Genomic DNA, 16,703 nt, shown 5'->3' on the forward strand with positions numbered 1-16,703 from the left:
TTCAAACTGAACAAATTAAACATAGTTGGTGACTTCTCGTATATTTTGATGGTTAATCTACTGCTGGTTCTTGATGCTCCAATAAAAGTCCAATGAATGTGTACAGATTTTCGTTGACTTATAAAAGGACATTTCCTTCATCGGCTCTCGATGCTATCCTTACAGTAACTGGTTTGATAATCAATCATTCTGCCATTGAGTGTTGAGGATTAATGTTATTCTATTAATACTACCTAAAAAAAATTAGAAACTCATTTCTACTATTAACTCATAAAACATGTAATTATCACAAATATATTGTATTTTATGAAGCGTTAAGATAATGCTCGGAATTCCTTCGTCCATTTAATTCGCTCAATATGAATTTGAGCCAAATTTGAAAGTAAAACGGCCATTTTTTGAATCAAATTTATGTAAAACTATCGTAACACCTATGCCTTTCTGAGGATTTGCAATACTTTCCAGTGCATTTTATAGTCCTGTGAAATTTTTCATCGGTGTAATTTTTTAAATTGTGAAATATCATCCGCTCACTATTCAATCGCCAATCACTAATGCAGAGGCTGCTTACCCCAGACTCATATGGCCCCGAGATACGTAAGTGGCACATTATATTGACCTAATACACCAGTCCTTGAGTCAAGTTTGCGAAAGTATGAAAGTATTACATTAAATTAAGGATTCAAAATAGTATGCTGGTCATAATGCCATCTTCCTCTCATCACCTTTCAACGAAATTGTCTGCGAAAAGAATTGAATTACTGCGGAAATACCACATCCATCATAGCGTTACTACCGTTGCAAACATTTGAATTCAGAACTCGAAATAACCCGCCATCATATCATTTTTCCTTATGCGTATGTGTTCGCCGTAATTCACCCAAATCTATGCCTTCCGAAACTCGATCCATCCAATCGATCCCTAGATTGGAATCTCCAAAATTTACTATTTTATTCCATTATAAACGCATCTCTTGATTCTCCGAAGCCTTCAGAATCTTTTACATTGGACTCCTTGCATCAACTTGTCACTTCACCAACTAGGAGTGATAATAGTCGTGATTTGTTAGCAACAAACATACCTGAAAAAGTCTTAACTATAGAGACCATAAAAGAAATTAGTAATCATTAGGCAGTAAATGCTAAGATTTCGCTACATGGGTCAGAAATAAGAAGCCTAAAAGAATAGTTTACTTTTTAAAAGAAGGAGACTCCAATGGCTTAAAATGCGTGATAAAGGATCAATTTGTAAATTTTAATGTAACTAGTAATTACCAAAATACTTAGGATACGTGGAATGACTTCCTGGAGATCACGAACTTTGAGCAGTCAGCAAGTTCATTCCCGGTAAATTTCAAAAAGATAACACGGAACCTAGATGGTACAACGCGGAAATAAGAAAAGCATTGCGACGCCAAAAACTTTGTCACGCCGAGATAAAAGATATAAGGGATGACATCTTTAGTGACAATAAAAATGAGATAACTTATTATTACAAGATACCTAGGACGAATTCCAAGAAGGAATTTCGGAAAGCGTCATGTGAATTCAAAGGGCAAAGTTTAGCGGAAAATTTGAAAGAGAATCCGAAAGTATTTTGGCTGTAAGTCAGAAAGGTTCAGGGAAATAAGTCAACGGTAAATTCACTCAAAAATGGTAAGGGTGAAAGAGTAACATAAAGTTTGTAAAAGTCTAAATTATTAAGTTCCTTCTTTCAAGGCGTCTGCACCAATGTCTCACCGAATGCCTTCGATAGCTTATCAAATCATGCCGGCCAACCGATGGCCAAAATTGAAATCTCAAAAAATGGAATAGAACGTTTGCTGAAAAATATCAAACCTCATAAATCTTCCGGCCCGATGAAATACCCGCTCGTATATTTAAGGATCTAGCTTCGGGAATTGCGCCGTATCTAGAAATAATATTTAAAAAGTCTCTAGCAGGTTGCAAGGTTCCCAGATAATGAAAAATGGCTAACGTAACCTCCATATTTAAAATCGGAGACAAGATGGAACCGAACAGTTACAGACTTGTTTCCATCAAATCCATTTCATACAAGGTCAAAGAATGGGAAGTGTTATTGGACCTCTTTTACTCCAACTTTACGTTAACGACATTGACTCCGTAGTCACCAGTAAGGTACCTTTATTTGCCGCAGATGCAGTGGTTTACTGAGATAGTTGTAACCCCGAGGGCACAGTGGCTTTATCTGACTACCTTAATGCTGACCTGACACTTGGCAATTAAAATTAAACGTAAAAAAGTGCGTAAATATGAATTTTTGGAAAACGAGCAATTCCCTCCTGAGCGCTTCCTACATTGGGAATATCGAAATGGACAGTGTAGACTTAATAAAAGGCGTTCAAAGAGTCAACCTAGGCGTTACCCTCACCGGCGATCTCTAATGGGCGAAACACATACGGGGAATATGTGCACAAGCTAACAATAAATTAGGATTTATTAGAAAATTATTTGATAAATGTGATGAAAAGGTCAAAGAAAAATGTTAGCTGTCGTTGGTTAGGCCTCATTTAGAATATGCTGCAAGTATATGGGATCCTCACGAATTTGGATTGATTGCCGAATTGCATCGCGTGTAGCGTAGAGGGGCTGGATTTGTAAAACATTGTTATGATAAACTTAGTAAATAATCCAAAATATTGGAGCAGCTAGGCTGGGAATCACTCACGGAGCGAAGGTTATATTGCAAATTGAAGCTCTAGCATAAATTGGAAGGATGTCTCTTAAGCAGTGATGTTGAAAATGTACGTATTATTACCCCGATCGTACTACGGTAGGGTAAATCATGCCAATAAAATTAGAGTGATAAAATGTAGAAGAGATAAATTTAAGATGTAATTTTTTCCACGAACGATAAGGGATCAGAATAACACTATCCAACCGCGATATGGGTAAACATAATCGGGTCATAATTAGTTTGGTGTGTTTTCACCCCCTGACACACTCTGTAGCGGTGGCTTACTGAAATATCGGTAGGAAATAGCGGTAGGGTACTAAAATATCTAAAAAATAATACCAAATCGGAAAAATAATCTTCATTTACAGTCGCTACTTTCGTATTCTTCTTAAGGGATAAGACAGTACCAAAAATTTCCGAGTATCCCTCTTTGATTTAGAATTATATTTAGAAGGCCGTTATTGATTGCCAATTTTCCATACACCCGTTGAAAATAAGTTGGAAACTGCGACCTGATAACCCTGACTCTAAATACCTAAAGCCGATATCTATGTTTGATCTGTCTATAACTTGTGCAAAGCTATAACTTTTCACATTTTCCTACGCCTATGAGGCGTTAGTTTCATATCTTTGCTTGACCAGAACTTCAGTTTGATCACGGCCATTTCTATTTAAAAAACATGCCTTTCCTGGATATAAATCTTCATTATTTTATATTTCATTCGTGGGATGTTTATTGAAGCTAACTCACTTGGTAAGTACCCGGAAGAATGGAGATGTTTATGACACAACGCCGCGGAAACATGCTTAACGATATCCTACCTCCCAATTTTACTCCATCATCCTCCATTCCTCTTCAATTATACATTGCTAAAATGTTTTCTTGAATTAAAAATTTCTAATATTTTCTCCTTTAGTTCTCACGCACTATGCAACAATTAATCCCTAACACCGCTTTCTGTTATGTGCACCTAAATATATAATATTTTAATTAAGTGTTGTCTTTGGTAAATAAAATTCGAAATTTTATTTACTCATTGTGTGTTGCTTTCTTTCCCAATTTTTCAGGAAAGAAAGCAACACACATTGACATACCTCGGGCAGCTCACTCCAACTCTGCTCTATGAATTTCCCTTTAATTAATGTTCCAGCAGTCACCGCGGAATTTTCATTTCGCTTGAAGCAACAAATGCTCCATTTTGAATTCCATTCTCCATTTCTCTTTCTTACGTAATTTTTTTTCCCTTTCATGTCCTCCATATCATCCCTAAATTTCATTTCCTAAAAGTTGCCGTGCCCTCCTACGCCAATTCTGCTGCTGTTAACTCAGAAGTGCCACCACAACATGTGATATTGGAGAAAGATATATTCCTGTCCTCCCCCTCGACCTCCCCCACTGTTGGGTACGGCCACAAACTTGGCTCAAACCCGTTGCTTCCAGAAATTATTGCCATAATTATCCTGCCTTTAGTAATTTCATAGAATGGTAATCGACGACCTTTTCTTTTGCCTTCCTCAGCAGTGCTTTTTTTTACATATCTCCATCGCCGGAATGCACACCCCGTGGTGTCAGACACCTTTCCACGAGATACTTTCCCTGTGGTAATCTTCTAAAAGAACCGATCTCCACTGAACGTGGGCGATCCTACAAGGCGGCTTCAATTCATTCTCGCTTATGCCATCCCATAGTTGTGTTTAATGGCTATGGTGGTGTCATTTTGATAACGAATGATGAGATGGGAGGGAATATTTTTGGACCTAAACATTTTGAAATTATTACTATTTCTATATGTTTACCGGTTATGATAGCTTTTGGGTGGCCAGGAAAATAATTCTTTTGTCTCTTCTAACAAAACATAACCCAACATCCTCCTCTGAAGCAAAATCCCTCTTCATCTCCGTATAATTTGTTCATCAATTCATTTCGGCCAACATCCCTATCCTATTCCTCCCAGTTAGGTGTGTATATATTCGGTTTTTGGCATTAAAACATATTTTTTCCTCTTCTTTCTGCAACTGTAGAGTTAATTACTTCATTTTTAACATTTTTCTTTGGAAATACAATACATTTGGAAGTACATGATTTTAATGGTTTCCGCTGCCGGTTGTGTCGACTGATGTCGAGAGAGAGTCATATATGCTTCTTCTGTAGGCCTTAGCTGGTTTCATATAAATGCGGATGTGCTTGTGAAATTACAACAGAAACGTGTATAATTCTCTCCAAATTTTGAAATTGGATACGTAATTTACAATGAAAAATCACTATTCACCCAGCTTCTGCACGATTTATGTAGAATTTTAACAAATATTAGTGATCGTAAATCGTAGCATTATTAATATTATAGGTACGCTACAGGATAAGCTAGGTTTTGGAAAGACACAACTATTATATGAATACATTGTCTCTACTAACAAAAGACAACCCAACATCCTTTACATTTCCAACCCAACATCCTTCACATCCATTACTCTACAACAAGCCCCACTTCATCGCCATATACTTCATTCATCCCTTCATCCCGACCAACATCCCTATCCTATCCCTGCCCCTTCATTGTTTACCTAACATTCTCCCCTCTATCACAGTCTTCAATATCCCACTGCCAATCAATATTCTTTCCTTCCATTTTCCCTATCTCCTTATGATTTCTTCCAACAATTTTCTCTGCTCCCTTATCTACTTTACTTTGCCTAAAACTTCCTCATTTGTTTTCCTTTCTGTCCACTTCACCTTCTCTATCCTTCTTCACATCCTCATTTTAAAGGCCTCCAGCCTTCGCCTATCGTCCTGCTTTAGTGACCATGTTTCCACGTCGTACATAACTACAAATCAAAATTTTGGCGAGACTTTTCTTAACATTCTCACTCAGCGTCCCTGCCATCAATTCTCTCCTCCTTGAGGAAGCTTTTTTGCCTCACGTAATTCTTCTCCTTTTGTCCCTACGATTTAGGCCATTTCGATCCTAATTTCTGGCTAATAAAACAATCTCTCAGAACATCCAACGTTTCACGTTGAGGAGAGTCTTTGATTCATACTGCAAACCTCCCCTCCTCCTGAACAATTATTTCACTAATAACACTCCAGAACCTTTGGGGTCAATATGAACACGCTTAAAACATCGCTAACATGGAATCTTTTTAAATAAAAAAAATGTTTCTCGCCGTTACACGTCGAGTTAGGCGACGCAGGAAGACGTACCTAATGCAATCAGAAAGCCAGCATATGGCCTTTTCGAAACCGACCCTATCTCGAGTGATGAGGCAGGAAGGCGTTTCCCTAAGCTCAATGAGTCAGCATAGTGGTACCGACACGACGCACCGAATGGTAGCACAATACGTTTCATTAGTGTCAGAGAAAAATGACCCAAAAAGTGATAAATGCTTTCAAAACTCCAGTCGTGAAGAGCATGCTATTCCATTCGAGATACCAGGTTCATTTATTTACAGAAGCGTGCTACTAGCTCCAAAGAAGAACATTTTTTTTAATTTGCAGCCATTCGCGAACAAATATACACTCCGTTGGTGTTGCTGTGAAAGGATTTGAAAATCAACAAGTCCATAGAGATTCTAATAATAGGTTTGATAAGATTTTTGCCGCATGCTATTGCTGTTGCTATAGCAGAAAAGTGGCATCATGGATTAATCTGAAGTGGGAATGATAAAAAATAAATGCGAATAATTCAAAATACCATCCCAGGATTTTCCAAACGCTATGCGTATCTGCATTTGTTGAATGCTACCAACTAATTTTTAGAAAAACATCCTTGTCTGAGTGCTTGCATCTACTCGTATTTCAAGCTGAACGTTTATAAATTGTTATTTTTAACTTTTGATTTGGGAGAAGTTTCACGTTAAGTACACATACCTAGAAATTTATTGCTTTGTGTGTACGCTAGTGACATAAAAGATGAATAGTTGTTAGAAGCAGTAAACGTGTATATGAAATAGTATATATAAGATATAATATACGTAAGTTTAAGTCAAACTTGAACATTTTTCTAAGTTTGAAAAAGAAATTTAATCATATTCTAGGAATGTATGAACTTATATGTAATCACGAACGCTGGTTCAACTGTCGTTGTGTCTGTATTCTTTTCGGTCAAGTGTGCAAAACAAGATTTATAATAACATTAACTTTAAAAAACTGTAAAGAATATGTTGTGGAAGGTAATCAGGGCTGTAGAGCCTAAGTTTAAATCAGTTTTGGGCATAGTTAATGCCAGCCAGAGTAGGTAGACATTTGCTGACTACATTAGCTGGAAAAAAAAACTTTTTCATTGTTATACAATAACAGTTTTACCAAAATCTCAATAATAAACTAAAAAAACGGTGGAAATAGCCATGCCTAAATCGTCAGAGATGCTTCCCTGCTTGTTACTGCTTTTCCACCAACAGAGGTCCGACATGATGTGAACATCTATGTGTTACCCTACAAGCCATTGCTAGGATGTGTGACAGGAGCTGATTTGACATCATGTATACGACAACAAAAATTAAGATTTTATTAACTTTTAGCCAGCAATGAATATGTAAAATAATGGAGAGAATTTCACCTAAATACGTGCCCGAGACGACCTGCTAGTTACAAGAAATATAAAAAATAAAGCATTAAAAGTCGAATGAATCCCTTTGAAATATCAGGATGAAATTGTGAAATAAAAGGAAGGTGAGTAAGCAATTCAGTCAGAACATTTACAAAAAAAACTAATATATAAGTCGGTTTCAATCAATAATCTTTTTATCGCACTCTTCACAAGCCTGACTCTGGTCGGTACAACGATGAGTAATGAGTGCATGTGCGAATGTGTGTGCGTATGTAATACTAGTGTATATATATATATCCATATGCTCCATTGGTAGGGTAGAAATGTAGAATATAGGTTTGAGGAGAGGTCTTTCGAAGGCATTTGGATCACCCGTGTATTTTTCCAATGGGTCTTCCAAAAGGAAGTGAGAGAGGAAAGGTAGGAAGGCACGGAGGTTGATGACGACGATGTGTGGGAGGAGGAGCGACAGGCGGCGGATGGTTGAGTGGGAAGAAGAGAATTCCACTGGGAGGAAAAGAAGGGGGTGGGTGGTCGCGGGGAGAAAAATGCGAGGAAGATAAAGGCTCCGAAAAGCACCAGTGGTGTGGAGCATGAGACGGGGTAGTGGACCAGCTCGTGTGTGTGGGGAGGGAAGGAGGGAGAAAGATAGGAAGAGATCGCTTTGAAAAGCATGAAGTCACATTGTTGGCATCAGTATTAATCGTATGTGGTCTTTGCTTCGACCCTGAAGCAAATAAAATGCAGAAATTTGGCAAGCAGTACCATAGCATCAACTGTTTTTTCCACAAATTTGAACAATAAGTTGTTGCACCTTGTTCGTATGAACACATTTCAGGAAATTTCCACGAATCCAAAATCCCTGTTTGAACCGATAATGTTCCAGACCAGGAATTGGGTAATTCATATGGTCCAAATCACTATAAACAGAAACACACCTCTTTTCATTGCGAACATTACATCAATTGCGTATAAGCGATAATTATGCCAAAAATTAAATTAGGATAGATAGAACGATTAACAATCATCTTCATTGAAAGAGCTTCTGCTAGTTTATAGCAGACATAAACGGTTCCAGATTACGAAAATTTTTAAACATACGATATGTAAAAAAAACTTTGGTTTATCAACGTGATATAGACTCTATGCTAGTATTTCCATATTCCTTGCTGTTTCTTGGATACATATTGGAATGGTCACATCAATATATTGGCATTCCAGTTTTCAAACTGTACGTAAATATTCCTGTCAGAGACTCCCTTCTTCAATTCCAAACAATTTATAATGGGTTAAAAAAAACAGAATGTCAAGAAGACGTAAGAGGGGCTTAAAGAAATGGAAAAGAAGGAGAGGGAAGGATGGGAGGGTGGACAGATAGTGAGAGGAAGAAGGAACAGAAAGGCCAAAGAGTGCGCGCAAGGGGATGAGGGGAAAAAGGGAAAGGGTGGGGGCGGATAGGTAATATTGGATGGCTTGGCTGGATTGTTTGAAAGGCGTTGTGGGGGGAGGGCGTGCGGGGGAGAGCAGACGGAGAGAGGGGGGGGGGTGCGTGAGCCCTTTGGAGGGAGAGGTTCGGGAAGTGAGCGGAGGGATGGGGTTGGGTTGGACGGGAACAGAACTAAGAGGATTCGACTTTGATGAGGCAGAGAATTGATAGAGAGAAAGAAAAGGAGATGCAGGGCAGGAAGAGCGCAAAATACGGGAGGGGAAAGTGGGGACGTGTGGTAAGGGTGGGTTAGAGGAGGGTGGAAGCGCTTCACTCTATTTTGCAGCTAATCACACACAGACAAACAAAATCTCCCAAGTCTCCGAAACCCCCATGGGAAACCTCTTCTGTTTGTCTCTTCTCCTCTTATCAATCCATTCCATGCCCAACCAACCCGACCGCCGGCCCTATTTTTTCCCCCATCGTGACGATTCCTTCCTTTTTTCTCGGCAAGCCCTTCTCCCCCCCCACCCCTCACCCTCCCCTATCCGGACTACCATTTGTCCCTCCTCTCCCCCGCTAAAAAAACATGCATTCATTTTTTCCGAAATCCCAACGAGCGTGCATGCGCATGTACATACTCGAGTACCACGACACAGAAGGAGACCGATACTTGAGCGAGAACCCGGGACGCCTGGAAAATAGGAGGAACACAAGGGCTGGTGGGATAGGAGGGGGATAAGACTGTCGTTCCCTCGTGTGGAGCTGTCGAGGAAAAGGAGGTCCGAAAGGCAGACTTCCGTGTCTTATCTAGACGCCGGAGAGAGAGCGCCATTCGCCAAGTGAAAGAGGGGTGTGTCGTGGGGGTGGAGGGGGGGGAGGGAGTACAAAGAAGGGCACCGTGAAGAAGTTGAATGCCTTCACGGGGTTGGAAGCGAATAGGAAGTGCGGGAGAATGGTGACGGGATGAGACGGCGGTGAGGGACAAGGGACAGGGCCAAGTGAAGGCGGGGATAAGGGACGGGGAGGAGGCAGGTGGCTGGATTACGAGGAAGAAAGAGAGAGAGAGAGTAATGTCTGGGGGACGAGGGATGGGAGGACGGATGACATGGTTAAGGCATGGGGAGCGAAATTAAAGGTATGCAAAGGACGAAGAGGACGAAAATATCGTCGGACATGAGTGAAAGTGTTGAATACGCTCTTTTGGCCGATTCGAAGAACGCAATATAGCCAGTCGACCGAACAGGGATTAAATTTCGTCAAGTTGGAGGGGAAAGTACTTAGCCGAAAAGCTCACTCTTGTCGGTGAATTGCGTGACACCTAATACGCAGCGGAATTCCAGGCACTTGAAATCGATAAACGGCATGTTGGCACAACAGACGAGGAAAATTTACGAAAGTGTTTGCCTTCGTACAAGATTAATTCGCCATAACTGAAATACTATTATATTTATAGGACGGTAATCAGCTAATATGCTCAGCTAAAATTTTCTCGAAAATACAGGGACGGGAAAAATAATTAATGGTAAATAATTCTGAATTTAGGATGATGAGATGTGTTTCAGTTATGTTGTACAAGTACTCTTAGAAAGCTGATAACTTGAGAATGTACCTTTGATCAATCTTTATTTGATCTTAGATTAATATGATTGATCTTTGATTTAATTTTCTGAGGATATTTGAAGCCGTCATCTCATTTGTTAATAGGGTATTGAGATATTACAAGCAGCCTTATATTATTATTTTGTCATTATTCAGAAAGACATGGTTTTAATAGTAATATATTTTTTAACCAACGATTTTTAACAAGAACAGGATTATTTCATTGCGTCGGCGGACTATTGTGTGTGCGTACTTAATTGAACATGAATAGTTTAGCCTTAGAACGATGGTTTAGATGAGATCTATTGAAGGGCTGTGCATATTCTTGTCTAAACTAAAAAAGACTACAAATAAAAATATTTGTATTAAAACTTGGTAGTTAGTTCAATAATTAATTCTGGCGTTCCTTTCGCCTACATTAGGAGCTCTAATGCTCTAAAATCTTGCAACTCTACCAGATCTTACTGGGAGACCATAACCGGCACAGTGATAGGAACCACCCCCCCTACCCTGAAGTGTGTATTTCGCACGTCGTCGGGCTCAGTACCGGGGGAACTCTCGTTAATGTATACACATATATATAAATATATATACACACATATATATACATATATATAAATAAATAAATATATATATATATGTATATATATATATATATATATTTATTATATTCACTAAATGAGTTCATGCATTTCATTATCGTGACATTGACAGCTCTCAATGTGATCACCTGTCTGAGTAGTCACACTACTTTTTAAAACATGAACTTTGAAAGTTAACGTCATTTAGTCTCAAGAACAATATACATTATGTAATATTTTATTCTTCATTTGTGTTTTTAATGAAAGTATTGAAATGGGAACTTGTGAAGATTGTCAGAACGACCCATCAGTAATGGAAAGCTTTCCTTCTTATTTAATCAGAGACTATCATATATATATATGTAATTGAAGCTTTGAAAATTGTTACTACCTATTTATATGAATTTCGTGTCGAAATGAAAATTATTTCACTCGTCTTACTTTAGTTCAATGTAGCCATGCGTTATACGAGCTACAGAACTGAGAATGTGACTGAACCCACCTTCATTAATTCTCAAAAGTGGCGTTAAGAATAAAATTATGGGCACAAGGCGAAATTTTTATAATTATTTGCGCAAAATTGAATCAAACATTTTATCATAACCAAATTCTCATATCCAGAGAAAAGTGAACCTGAAACGAATTTTGTATAGTTGACAAATTTGACGGGGAAAAATTTACTGATATTTGTTTTTATTTAGCATTGTTAGACATTAGTTTTGCCGTGAGCGTAGTTATCAACTTTATTGCCAAATTTTGACCCTTTGCAATTCGCGAGCACAATATTTACGATTATTTAAAATATTAGGGGAGGTAGTGCAGAGAAATATCATTAAATGCTCAGTTTATTTTCTTAAGGGTACATATCATCGTGCTCCTGTTAATTTAATATTTTAAAATATCTCGTAAACTTAGGTCAAACTCATTTCGAAAAAAGGAAGTCAATATAAATAAGATTTTCAATTACCTGCGAATTCTACCTGATTACATTTCACTAAAATAATCTGAATTCCCGTATGATGTCCCCTTAACGAAGTTTTCCATGCATTGAGAAGGAATTCAGAAAGCTTGGTAACTGGCAAAACTGGCAAAACTATTGATTTCATTTAAAATTGACTCAATTTATTGTTGTGAATTAGAATTAGTCACAATATACATTCTGCTCAAAACGCATAATCTAAAAACTATATTGGGATAAGTAAAAGAGACATTGAACATATTTCTTCAATGAGCATTCATTCTTTGAGATAGAAACAAATCTTTTAACCCTTGATTAATATCCTGTCGGAAATCCAGGAGTAAACTTTTATTCTCTTTATGAGAAGTAAAATCCAGTGCTGATCCTTTTGTCACATGTGGGAATAATAAATTAAGTATAAGTTGTACGTGGATATTTAATCGTAATATATGGCATGCAATTTCATAAAAATGTATACAAACATTTCTAGATATGAGGAACTGAGTTGCAGCCTTACTTCGGCTCTCAGTTTAGGATTATGCTTCTTGGGGCTTACATAAACTTAAACATTATTCCAATTTACCACAGTGTGAAAAACTGAATCCGTGATTATTGAGATGGCTTCTTAAGTACCTTACCAAATACCAGTAATAACAAGAATGAATGCTTTAATGAACAAATAGACAGTAATGTAAGTGGAGGTGTAAGTTAAAGGTGCCATTGGGAAGCACAAGGAGAATTACGAGTAGGGATAGAAGGCTTGTGAAGAGAAGAAAACGCCCAGCTTTGAATCGAGCAAGGGCAGAGAGTTGAAATAGGTGTTCCACTTTCCAGAACAACCCCGCAGCGGTAATTGGAAAAGTAATGAACTTGTTCAGTTAAATTTAATAAAATTTGCGCGCGCCTTTACTAAGCCAGCGTCGTCGATGCAATTACTCTTTGCCAAATTGCAGGGAACACTAACTACCTGCCGGACGTGCATTGCTCGCTACATTTCTCGTGCACCGCCGCACACAAAATATCCGTCCTTTTCTCACCTTTTTCCTTCGTCCTTTCCCTACATTTTGAGAATCGTCTTTCTCACCTCACGAGCTGCATTTCAATGGCTTATGTCACTCGATGTAATTATTTTTGCTGCCTTTCATTCCCTCGGACCTCTTAGTAATTATTCCACTCTGCCTCCCTGAAAGTGAAGCAACAATTTTAGAATTTCTGGTTTCCGAAGCTATCGCAAAAATTGTTTATTATTCCTTATTAAAACAATGAAATAAACACTAAATGATAGCATATAGTATTGTTGGTAAGCAAATGATTGCTATGTCAAAAAATCTCTGATTTAAAGAGAGATATTTTGTTTCAACTTATGAAATTCAATCATGAAAATAAATTAACTTAACATGCGACACATAACATTATTTGTACCTAATTCTTCATATCATAGTGATACTTCTGTCCGGAAATTTACATTTAAACCTATAATTGTCAGAGTGCTGCTATTTATTCAATTTAAAAACAAATTTGAACCGTTATAGCTCCCAATGAGGAAATCTAGATCCATTTTACCATTATTGAGTGGAAAATAAATATTAGTCAGGTAAATTGGGTTTAATAGTCTTGAGTGCAAAAAGTGGACACTTGCAGATACCTAGTGAAACTTGAAGAATTAAAATATTTCGCAATTTACCATTTTCTAGTAATTGAAACATAGTCATGTCACACTATCTTATTATATTTATTTGAATGATTAAAATACTGATGAACTTTCATGCAGTTAGGACTATTTCTATGTCGCTTCAATGTTAAAGCCACCACTTAGAACCAGGTTCAACGTAAGATAGAACCACTTTCTATTACCACCCTGATTTTAAGTATTAGTTGGAATGATTTCAAATGACTTTTTAAAGGACCTATCAAAATCAACCCTATGAATAAACTTAAGGCAGGTACGTTTTAATATGAAATTGTTGGAAGAAAAGAACCAAATCAAAATAAATTCATGTGGGAGGTGATTTTCATATAGCAATTATGATAATAAGTGAACAACCGGATATTGCCAATTATCTTCCTCCGAAGGGAGCGCAAGGATTTTTTTCTTCGTTGCTTCGAATTATACCCCAAAATCCGAAATTATTTTCGACATTTATTCAGTGTATCGAAGTGATTAGGATACGACAAAATGACAATATTGAAAGCATCACCATAACAGCCCAAGGAATGATTGCGGTATGGATATTTAGGTAATAGAGAATAGTCACTAGTTCTACATCTTCAGGATAACGGAACGCGTTGGTTCGCCGGTGGAGGACTATCCACATTTTCATAGTATCCCGACGTTCTTTTAAAGGGAAGGTTGTTGCAGCCGAAGGGATAAGGTGGTAGGCATGAAATAGCTACGAAGGGAGGCGAGCAACCGGAGGGACCGTAAACAAAAGGGCAGGAGGGAATTGAGGCTGGGACTTGGCATTCTCAAATGTGGATTAAGAAGACGGGGGACTAAGCGCGGGCGAGGGAGGGGCGAGGGAAGTAAAGTGAAATAGGGGGCACTTTGCGGAGGAGGGAGATAGGAGTGCTGCTAGGAGGAGATTAGAAGGGGAACATCGTTTAGTTGGCATATATCATGGGAGGTAAGCGGTGGGGTGGTTAGAATCCGCGCTTTTAAACGCGGAAAAAGAGCACGGTTGTGATTTGAAAGTTGAGAGTGAGGTTGAGCGGGAATAGACTGGGGTCGGAGTGGTGCACAAGGGGATGGGGTAGTTGTGGCTTAGGGAGGATAGTAAGGGGGGGACGAAATCTGGGGAAGGGGTAGGAACAACGGGGGAGGGATTTGCGCGTAGTATCTCGGGGAATGAAGTATCTACCTAATTCGGGGAGGAAAAGTCCAGGAGAGTGAGGAGAAGAGCATTTATTATTTTTTGGGATGGACCGCAGTGTTTTATTACAGGTTGGAGGGGGAAATCCGGAAAGCCCAAAGGTAAATAAATGATTCATCGTTATGTGGGGTAGGATGGGGAGGAATCGGTGTGGGTTTGTTGGTACCTGGGAGTAAAATTTAGAACGAAATTATATGCGTATGCGTACAAACGGAGCTCACTAGAGGGGAAAGGAAAGATAGAGGAACAGAGAGATGGGGAAAGAAAAGGGATATCAATTGTACGTTAGGGTTCATTAAAAAAAATAATAAGTGAAGGAACAAAAGTGAGGAATTTTACTCAAACGCGAAAGAGGAAATTGGGACAGCAAAAAAAAAAGCCGGCATTTGTAAATATTGGACTTGCCTTCATCGATCCCGATGTTGCTCTCTTATCAAAAAGGACAAAGATGATATAATCGAGAAAAAATACAGACTGATGTTGTGAAATAATAATTCATCAAAGCATGGCAATAATGGCAGAGGCATATTGTATAGATTTTTAAATTAATTCACTATGAATCTGAAGTGTAAATAAAATCGGCAGGTAACAAGGTAAACAGATTTTTTCAATGATATACCGTCGGGCAATGGAATTTCAGACATTCATTCAACACTGTATTTATGATATCATTTGACACGACAAACGAATCTGAGAAATGCTTTACAGCTGGAACTGGAACGGTAGATAGGAGGAATCAAATAGAAGATAAGTGCCATTAAACATATTTTTAGACGATATTTATGCACTTCTATATTCTTAGTTAAGTTTAGGTTTTATGGTTTTTAATCAGCGGTTGTAAAATAGTAAAAAAGAGCAATCGTAAAAAACAATATAAACCGTATAGCAAAAACAACGATCCGTGATCTCAGTTTTAGAAACAAGCTTCTCTTTGGCGTGGGAACAACTTTTATGAAAAATGTAGCGATTGTGGAAAATATATTCATCAATTTTGTTTTGCTTAATATGCCTTTCACGATTCAATCTTTTGGTGCTTACCCTTGTATCCATGAAAATGTTGTCTTCATTTACTGGCAATGTTGGCCAGGATTAGTTTGAATAATTATAGTTAATATGTTTTCGTAGCTCCTTCCTCGTACATATTGGGACGACTTAGTATCTGTATTACCGTCATACTCTCTATTTGCTATTTCTGACCTTTAGTGCGCCTGTTATCCTTTAAAGCATCGGAGAGCTAAAGTCAATAGTATTAAAAATATTTATTATCCACCGGCTATTACTAATCCTTTTATTCAGGTTTATATTAAAATTAGTTAAATTCTTTCTGTGTGTATGTATATATATGTATATATATGTATATATATATATATATATATATATATATATATATATATATATATATATATATACATTATGAGTATCCCCCCGCAATGAAACCACCTAGGCACCCATTAAAGTTTCAATTCATTTTGCACTTTCTTAGCCTTTTACCGATATTTTTAGTATTAAATTTACTGAAGGCATTTTTAAGAAATTTTATAAACAAAACGCATTTTTGTAAATGAATAATTATATGGAAAAAACTATCGCATTTAAGAGAGGATTAGAGAGGCATTCTGCTACATTCCATATCAACCATAGCAGTTAAGCTTATATTTTCGTACCCGATAAAATAAATATCCCCGGCGAAACAATATTTCGAGCTCGAGCGGGTAAAAGCACATTGTTTAGCATTTTCTTTCTGTCAATGTTCACATCTCAAATACATTTTACTGGTTATGGTGATATGTGATTGTGTGTTAGCATAGAGTTATTTCGTATTTCCGAGAAATTCCAGGGACCAAAGTTAACTCGAACAAATTCATACCGCAGTATTCACATTCACTTCAACTTCATCAAACCAGTTCTCCATGCGATTAAAAAGCGAGGACTTCGAAAGATGGATCAATAGCGGTGAAGTTGGGTGTATATTACTCGTAGAGTACGCTTGGTTCAGGAAGAAAAACATTCAAGTGAATTTCGCC

The sequence above is a fragment of the Hetaerina americana genome, unplaced genomic scaffold (genome assembly GCF_022747635.1).
Source record: "Hetaerina americana unplaced genomic scaffold, ioHetAmer1.1.p SCAF_32, whole genome shotgun sequence".
Lineage (NCBI taxonomy): Eukaryota > Metazoa > Arthropoda > Insecta > Odonata > Calopterygidae > Hetaerina > Hetaerina americana.